The following is an 8,191-nucleotide window of genomic DNA, read 5'->3' as shown; positions in this document are numbered from 1 at the left end:
AAGAATGAATTAATCCCAGAACTATTTCCAGTTATCTATTATTTTACCTCCCCCTTTCAGGCCCCTTCCCTCCAGTGTCACGGATACTTCAGGGCTTCCCCTGGGTACCAGGGTCCCAATCTGCACTTTGTCATCCAGCTGAAGTAGGGGGAGACAGAACAAAAAAATAATGAACATCTTGTATACAAAACTCTAAATATTAATGCTTCAAACGATGAAACAACCTGATAAATATTGTGAATTTCACATCAGATCGCATTTGTTTATTTGTTCGCTGCCATAGTAGCAGCCTATGATCATAATGCAAGACCATTAAATTGAACAGCTGTCACAGCCTTCACAGCATCATAAAGAACATTTGACTGTCAACCAAGCTAAATCTTGGGGTGGTGTTATTGCATAGGTGTCAATGTGATACACAATCCCACTCTGCATCTAACAGGATCGATACTGAGCAGAGCAGGCTGAACGTGCACCAGAAGCAGGCAGGCTTAAAGGAAGTATGTTATCTCTCGATCTCCAAGGTGAAACCCCTCATCTGCAGCGTCACTCATTTCGCTCAGCACTTCTGGCACACGAACATGCAGTCCTACACGACTGTAACTGACTGACTAATGCTGATTGTCACTTTTTCTTGCTGGCCATGGTTTGTACAATATTGTGTTACTGATATGTAAAAATCAACAACTAAATTCAACACAGGTCAGGTACTAGGCCAGGACTGAAATGAACTTTTCATTTAACCTTGTGAATGAATGAATGTCCTTTTGTTGCACCAATGAGATGTGTATAATATAGCACAAAATAAAAGGTGTAAAAGGTTGACAAAGAGGGCAGGGCTTTCAATCTGATTAAAGCAGGCATGAATTGTAGTATATGCTGACTGACCATAATAGGCCTGGTAATACGATACTGGTAGTGGTGCAATGTCCTACTTCTGAGCTTGGAAAGCGTCTATGCCCATAATTCTCCAAATAACTGGAATCATTCATTGCCAATTGTCCAGGTAAGCATTTCAGCTGTAACATATCTGGCTCTCTACTCCATTCCCTGATGAAGATGTTTTCAGTTTACATTCAAAGTTTTTTTCCCTTCAGATGGTTAGCTAACCTTCTTAGTTAATTTGTTTTTGGAGAATCAGCTGACCCTCAAAGGCACACTGAAGAATATGTTTGGGGAGTATGGAGACCAAGACTAAACTTGTTACTGCATTTAAGTGTCCCCCAAAGCAAGACATTCCCAAGCTAAGTATGGACGCTGGGACAGAGCCAACCCTTCAGATGAATAGCTGTGTTCATAATCAAATAAACTAGATCTCAACTTGCATGAAAGTCAGTCAGACACCCTTCTCAACTCTGTTGAACTGGACAGAGGGAGGGCTCCCTGTGGGTATAGAGTACCACAGTACGAGTCATAATACCCATAAAACCTAGCGGTCAAACAAGGAAATGGTTCTAATCGTTTTTCCACCATTAATTTTTCCCATAGGGGATTTTAGAAACACTTAAAATAAGGGCTGTGTTTCGTGTAGGCTTACCCTGGAGTGACGTTTTGATAACCGTGTAAATCTTTCTAGGACAAGGTGACTTTCATCACAATATATTTGCCTATATTTAGCCCCCCAAAATAAAATGCTAATTAGCTGCTAATGTGGCTATCATAAAGAAGTAGAAATGCCATGATAATCTGGACGAGATTGCCGAACTGAGGTAAAGGTAAGATTTGTAAATGTTTTATTTCACCTTTATTTAACCAGGTAGGCAAGTTGAGAACAAGTTCTCATTTACAATTGCGACCTGGCCAAGATAAAGCAAAGCAGTTCGACACATACAACGACACAGAGTTACACATGGGGTAAAACAAACATACAGTCAATAATACAGTATAAACAAGTCTATATACGATGTGAGCAAATGAGGTGAGATAAGGGAGCTAAAGGCAAAAAAAGGCCATGGTGGCAAAGTAAATAGAATATAGCAAGTAAAACACTGGAATGGTAGATTTGCAGTGGAAGAATGTGCAAAGTAGAAATAAAAATAATGGGGTGCAAAGGAGCAAAATAAATAAATACAGTAGGGAAAGAGGTAGTTGTTTGGGCTAAATTATAGGTGGGCTATGTAGAATCTCTGTATTAACTATGTAATGTTAGCTACACTTAGTACTGAATAAATTGGCAACATTTCTTTAAATTGACAATTCTGTGAACTGTCATGGCCAAGTTTTAAATTGACACAACAGCTGTTAGCAAAGGTGTCCGCTAGAGATGATGTACAGGAGCTTGCAGGGACTTGTAGATTTGCATAATGTCTACCTTGATGCTAATTAGCATTTTCAAATCTGAGAATAAATAGGGCCAAATACATTGATAAAAGTCACCTTGTCCGAGAGAGATTTACATGGTTATAAAAACGTCACTCCAGGGTGAGCCTACATGAAACTCAGCCCTTATATTCAGTGTTTCTAAAATTCCCTATATGAAAAATGAATGGTGGAAAAATGATTGGAACCATTGTCCTGTTTGATTGATAGATTTTATGAGTATTATGACACCTCCACTGTGGGGCTCTATTGCAGCTGATATAGGATAGTTTGTAGGCGTGGCCTGTGTCTAATATCTGAGGGTGACATCAGAGGGGCTGACGGCAGGGATCCACCTGCTCCTTTCCCTCTGTCAGTAAAGGCTCAGCAGAACAGTGGGTCCTTATATCATGTTAATTATGGCACATTACAACCCAACATAGAATACATTGCTGCTAGGCTGTATACATGAACCTAATAAAAATAATGTAAGCATTGATAAAATATTTGAATAGCTATAAAATGTAATGCATAACATGATTAGAGCCAAAGTGACAAAGCAAGTTGTCTGCACAGTCATTCTTCCTATAATATGAGCCAGGCCCACAGGAGGGGTTTCCATGAAAGACAGAATGGGATCTGAAACTCTATACCATACTCCACATAGCCACACAGCATGGTGATCAATCTGTAACAGCAAACACTCAGTTGTCTAATCCCAACCTTAATCCTGAGTTGTTGTGGTCTAACAGAGTGTAAATACCTGCCCCTAGCAGTAGGCCTATCATACCGTCTGTGGGACTTAAAACAAACTAGTTTCCTAGTTTAGCAATAGGTGAGACATGTCAGCAAGCAGCACTGATAATGTATGTGAATGTACACATCAGAATAAATGAGTTATCCTAAATGTCATATTAGAGAATACATCACAGAGCATACTTTTGCAAGACATGAAAAGGAACTGTGTCTGTAATCATAGGCGCTCTTGATCACTATGACTGGAATTCTATGAAAAGATGAAAAACAAAGAGCCTTGAGACTATTGAATCAATGCACAGTCCTATCAGACTGGTGATACACAAAAAAAATGTAGTCCTCTCAATGATAACATTGTTAATGGTGAAGATTATGTCATTGTAATGTTGTTGTGGCAATGGAGAGCCATTAAATACTTTGGACAGTTATCTGTTGGGAAAAATATGAATAAAGGAAATACATCATGTTGTTCCCTCAGCCACTGTAGTAAGGAGAAATGTGGCCAGGTCAATGCACAGGATGTGCGGTAATGAAGAGGGTATTAACATGTTCCAATATTGAATTGACAGTGCAGAAGGACATGTGCTGGAAAGAGACAGGCTTGACTGCACAAAGAAATTGACACTAAAAACAAACGTGGATGTCATGAGTTCTAATCCTGCCCGAGCAACAAAATAGGTATTTACTCAGCAGCACCGGCTGAGATACAATCCCTAAATCACTACATTTCTGGATGTTGTTGTTGTTATTATTATGCAGTCCAACAAAGGGGCCAATGTTGCTTCCTAGTAGAACACATATTTTCTAACAATCTAACCAGCGCTGATGTAGCCTACATTGACACTGTCAGGATGGAGCACTTTAACTTACTCTATTAAAGACCTCACAAAACAATAAACAATGGAGGAGTACGAGTATGAGATGAGATGAAACAATGGGGTCACAGGTTGTATGCACAGACAGGGGATGGTCTCTTATCAATGAATCTTACCATTGTGCTCTCATGCCAAGCATGCCATCTACTAAAGTCAAACCTTGCCACAAAATATTTGTACATGTTCTGTAATTAAAATAGCTACAATTTGTAAAATTGCCTTTTACCTACCACTTTCCCATTGTGAACCAGCTGCTGCTCAATGACAGGCAGGTCAGTTTCTTCATAGATAAGTTGCTTGATGTCCCTGACAGCTGTAGAATGAGGGATCTGGTAGGCTTTCCGGCCAATATACTCATGACGGACTGTCACCCATGGCAACCTAGAAAATAATAATAATAATAATAATCATTGCACTGTGAATCATAGATGGCATTGCATTCTTCATTTGGTAGATCACAAGCTAACATGATGATTTTCAGGGAAGATATTTTTCTGGCAGTGCACTCATTTTATCACAAATTGAAATGTGTATGTAATTGTAACTACATGTTTACTTGGTCATCCTGAGTTCATGAGATCAGATGGCTCTTCTATTGATATGTAAAGGACACAGAATGCTGGTAGCACTTAAACATAAGGAACAATGGGTCAGCAAGGCTTGCTTGCAGTTTGTATTGATTAAAGAGAAACCTGAGTGTATAACCTTATCTAATATTTCAATACTGCTTGTGTTTCAGCTGTTTTCTGCTCTGCCTGTGAGAAATAATGTCATAAAAAACACCAATCTCAAAAAGGTTTTCAAGACGGTGCAAATAGCTGCACTTTCCCCAAAAGAGAATAGCTAGATCCTGACTTCAACATCTAGTGTAGTCATAACACTATTTAGGCTCTGTCTGAGTCATTAAATACAGAGACCTGTATGCATATATTTACTTATGCAACAAATATTGATTGTGCAGGTTGCAATAGAGGTTAATAGCGTTGCCTATTCTGCAAACCACTTGACTCAAGCTACCATCTCTGTAATGTCCACAATTCTATAAAAAAATGGGTGGGGCATTCAACAGGGGGATGGATGGAACACAATATGTTCTAGACAAAGGTTCACTATAATGGAAATGCCTCTTCAGAAATTACATTAGGGCTATAATTAACAGTTCTATGTGATATCTCACACCAGGGTGTCAAGACAGGTAGAGAGAATAATGGTGAGTAAACAACTCAACATAGTTTGACAGCAAGTTTGAATGGGGATCTTGATGAATTGACCTACTTCAGCCCTCATGTTTCAATCTGAAATGTGTAAAAATAGAACTTACCATGGGTCTCGACAGTTTGCCATCACTTCTAAGCCGTTTTTCGTGCTATGTCCCCGCGTGCACATTCATTGGACTTCTATTTTATGCTCTGAGCCCTGGGAAACTACACCGGGAAAAGACTGTCGCACAAACAAAGAGGACCATTATTTTCTCACAATACACCTCACAACGTTTTCACTCTATCCATATAGCTACTGTAGGTTTATTGCTATTAATTTACATTCCATGGGTTAAGTACAGTTAGCCAATGTTGCGGTTGTAGCTTTATTTAGCCATTCCCCCTTGACGGGTCTGCCACTAAGGCTACAATGTATCATTGCGGTGCTCAGTTATCCGCTACTCACTTTTGTCCCGCCGAGACATTTGTTTCATGATCTTGTAATCTGCGTTTCTGAAAATGATCGATAAAACAGTCGTGAGCTAGCAAAATTGTTACTTCTTACATGATAATTCCTTCAAAGGAGCTGTTTCTAATAATCTATTATCAGCGCACGTGATAACTGCGGCTGTTGCCGGTTGGCTGGACTGCTGGTGGAAAGCTACTGAACTCCGGTAGTTGTAGTCACGACAGTAACACGATTAGAAACACATTGCAGTCTCTCAAATTGCGTCCATCTAGCTACTTTCTCACAGAAACCAATATTATTATGGGGTGCAAAATATGCCATGGTTATAATAGCAATATTTTGCAGGTTCATTAGGTTATATGTTACACTTTCTATGTCTGCAGTAAATCTATTTCACATAGTTTCTCATCTATTTTATAGGCCTGTTTTTAGAATGAAGTAGTTGCATAATTGTCAATATAAAGTAATCATCTCTGAAAATGTTTTCATAACATTTTTGGATTTTGGTGCAGTGCAATTGGCACCAGTATCCAACGCAACGTAGAATAATTACATCATCCAACCTTTAGTCAAGGACTTTCATCACTTTAAAACCATCCATCTGCACTCGTTATAATATTTTATGCTTAGCATGTCAAAAAAACCTTTTCGCAAGATATGATCTATTAAAGACTGACACTGTTGTATGCAACAAACATAGGGCAGTCACACATTGTTCGGCCTATTTGGCTACCCTACTCGTAAATAAACAATATCATATTCATGATGCGGGGAAAGAACAGCTTGACCCAGTTCGCTATTTTCTGAATATGTTTGATGCCGCAGTAGCCTATACCAACAGGGATACTTACATCCGAGCAAGGTTCCACCAGTATCATCACTCTCACGCATTGTGCGGCATCTGCCCTTTCCTCTCCACCCTCTCACATGTGCATGTCGCTGCTTGACAGTCTCTAAAAAGGGAGTCCTGTACTGGGGTGATCACACGAATGCATTGGCCTATCCAGTATCTTTCCAACATAAATATTCAGAGAAACTGTCAATGTGATAAAGAATCCTATATCGAATGGTCTTGTCCAAACATCTCTGAACAAGTTCAATACTGCAACACTACCGCACGCATTTCTTAAAGCTACAGTAATGAATGGGTGTCCCGAATGTACACCAAAACAAAATCAAATCACATTTTATTTGTCACATGCCTCGTAAATAACAGGTGTAGACTAACTGCGAAATTCTTAGGATACTTTTCCAACAATGCAGAGTTAAAGATAAAGATAATACATACACTACCATTCAAAAGTTTGGGGTCACTTAGAAATTTCCTTGTTTTTGAAAGAAAATCACATTTTTTTGTCCATTAAAATAACATCAAATTGATCAGAAATACAGTGTAGACATTGTTAATGTTGTAAATGACTATTGTAGCTGGAAATTGCTGATTTGTTATGAAATATCTACATAGGCATACAGAGGCCCATTATCAGCAACCATCAGTCTCAGCTGATAATGGTTGCTGATAATGGGCCTCTGTACGCCTATGTAGACACACTTCCTGTGAGTTATTACACCTTAATTAACCAATCACGAGATACAATTGAAACTTTTTTTAATTGTCCAAAAGTTAAGGTACATGGGGTTATAATTTGTGGTTCAAATCAAGTTGCACCATGGTGGTTAAAACCACAACGGATTTATCAAAACATTTGACATTGTGTTAAAAACATCCAGCTTATTTTAGCACACGTTTCTATGGATATCAACAAATAAGTTAATTCAAAGTGGTCCCTCACACCTGAGACAAATATAGGCCCAGGCATATACCTGCATGTATTCACTTTAGGGAGCAGAGATTTTTGAAAATATGATTTAAGTTGCAAACCTCTTTAGGTCAGGAAGAAGAGAATGGTGTGCCAAAATAAACTATCCTACAGTTGAGGAATCCCCATGGATGAAATGATCATGACATTTTATATGCACTAGATGGAGACAATGTATAAACCCCAGTCAACTGTCTCACAAAGAGATAATATGGAAACGTATTGAATGATGCATTGAAACAACTTGATGGACAGTTTTATAACTACAGCTCCATAACAGTGTGCTCACCAGGCTGCGAGTAACACATACTTGTAGAGGTGAAAGCACCTACAGTTTTCCCTGGTTGCTATACTTGTGTATTGGAAGAAGGTCTTATGTACATGCACAAAGAGCAGAAGAGTGTTGTTTTTCTATTTGTGACTGGCTCCATTATAGATGTGTGTCTTATAGATAGATGTGTGCCATTCATTCAAAAGTAAAGGACTGCAACCCTATAGTACACACAAATATATCCAACAAATTAAATACTATAAACACAGACATATAGGATGTTTTTATGTGGAGAAATAACTTTGCATTTCTGAAATATGTCCCCATTCAACTTTATTATAATGCATTCAAACCAGATATATTTGCCAGGTGCATTATTAGAGAAATAGTAAGCGAAGCAACATTCCACTGTAGAAATACTGTAGATCCATTATTTGAAATGTGGGGCAATAATTAAAATATGCAGCAGCCTACCTCAAGTTTGTACAATCATGACATAAATC

General features: G+C 38.6%; 1 long non-coding RNA gene across 1 annotated transcript; it reads right to left on the bottom strand.

Annotated features, from left to right (window-relative positions):
* Nucleotides 1–60: 60 nt before the first annotated feature.
* LOC127908695 (uncharacterized) lies at nt 61–5,729 on the bottom strand. The gene is made up of 4 exons (XR_008068091.1): nt 5,595–5,729; nt 5,251–5,369; nt 4,160–4,310; nt 61–138 (listed from the first exon to the last, which is right to left on the bottom strand). It is a non-coding gene; the product is annotated as an uncharacterized LOC127908695 (long non-coding RNA).
* Between the last annotated feature and the right edge of the window lie 2,462 nt (nt 5,730–8,191).

This window comes from Oncorhynchus keta, chromosome 18, assembly GCF_023373465.1.
Source record: "Oncorhynchus keta strain PuntledgeMale-10-30-2019 chromosome 18, Oket_V2, whole genome shotgun sequence".
Lineage (NCBI taxonomy): Eukaryota > Metazoa > Chordata > Actinopteri > Salmoniformes > Salmonidae > Oncorhynchus > Oncorhynchus keta.
The sequence above is the reverse complement of the archived record's forward strand: the minus strand, read 5'-3'. Positions and strand labels throughout refer to the sequence as shown.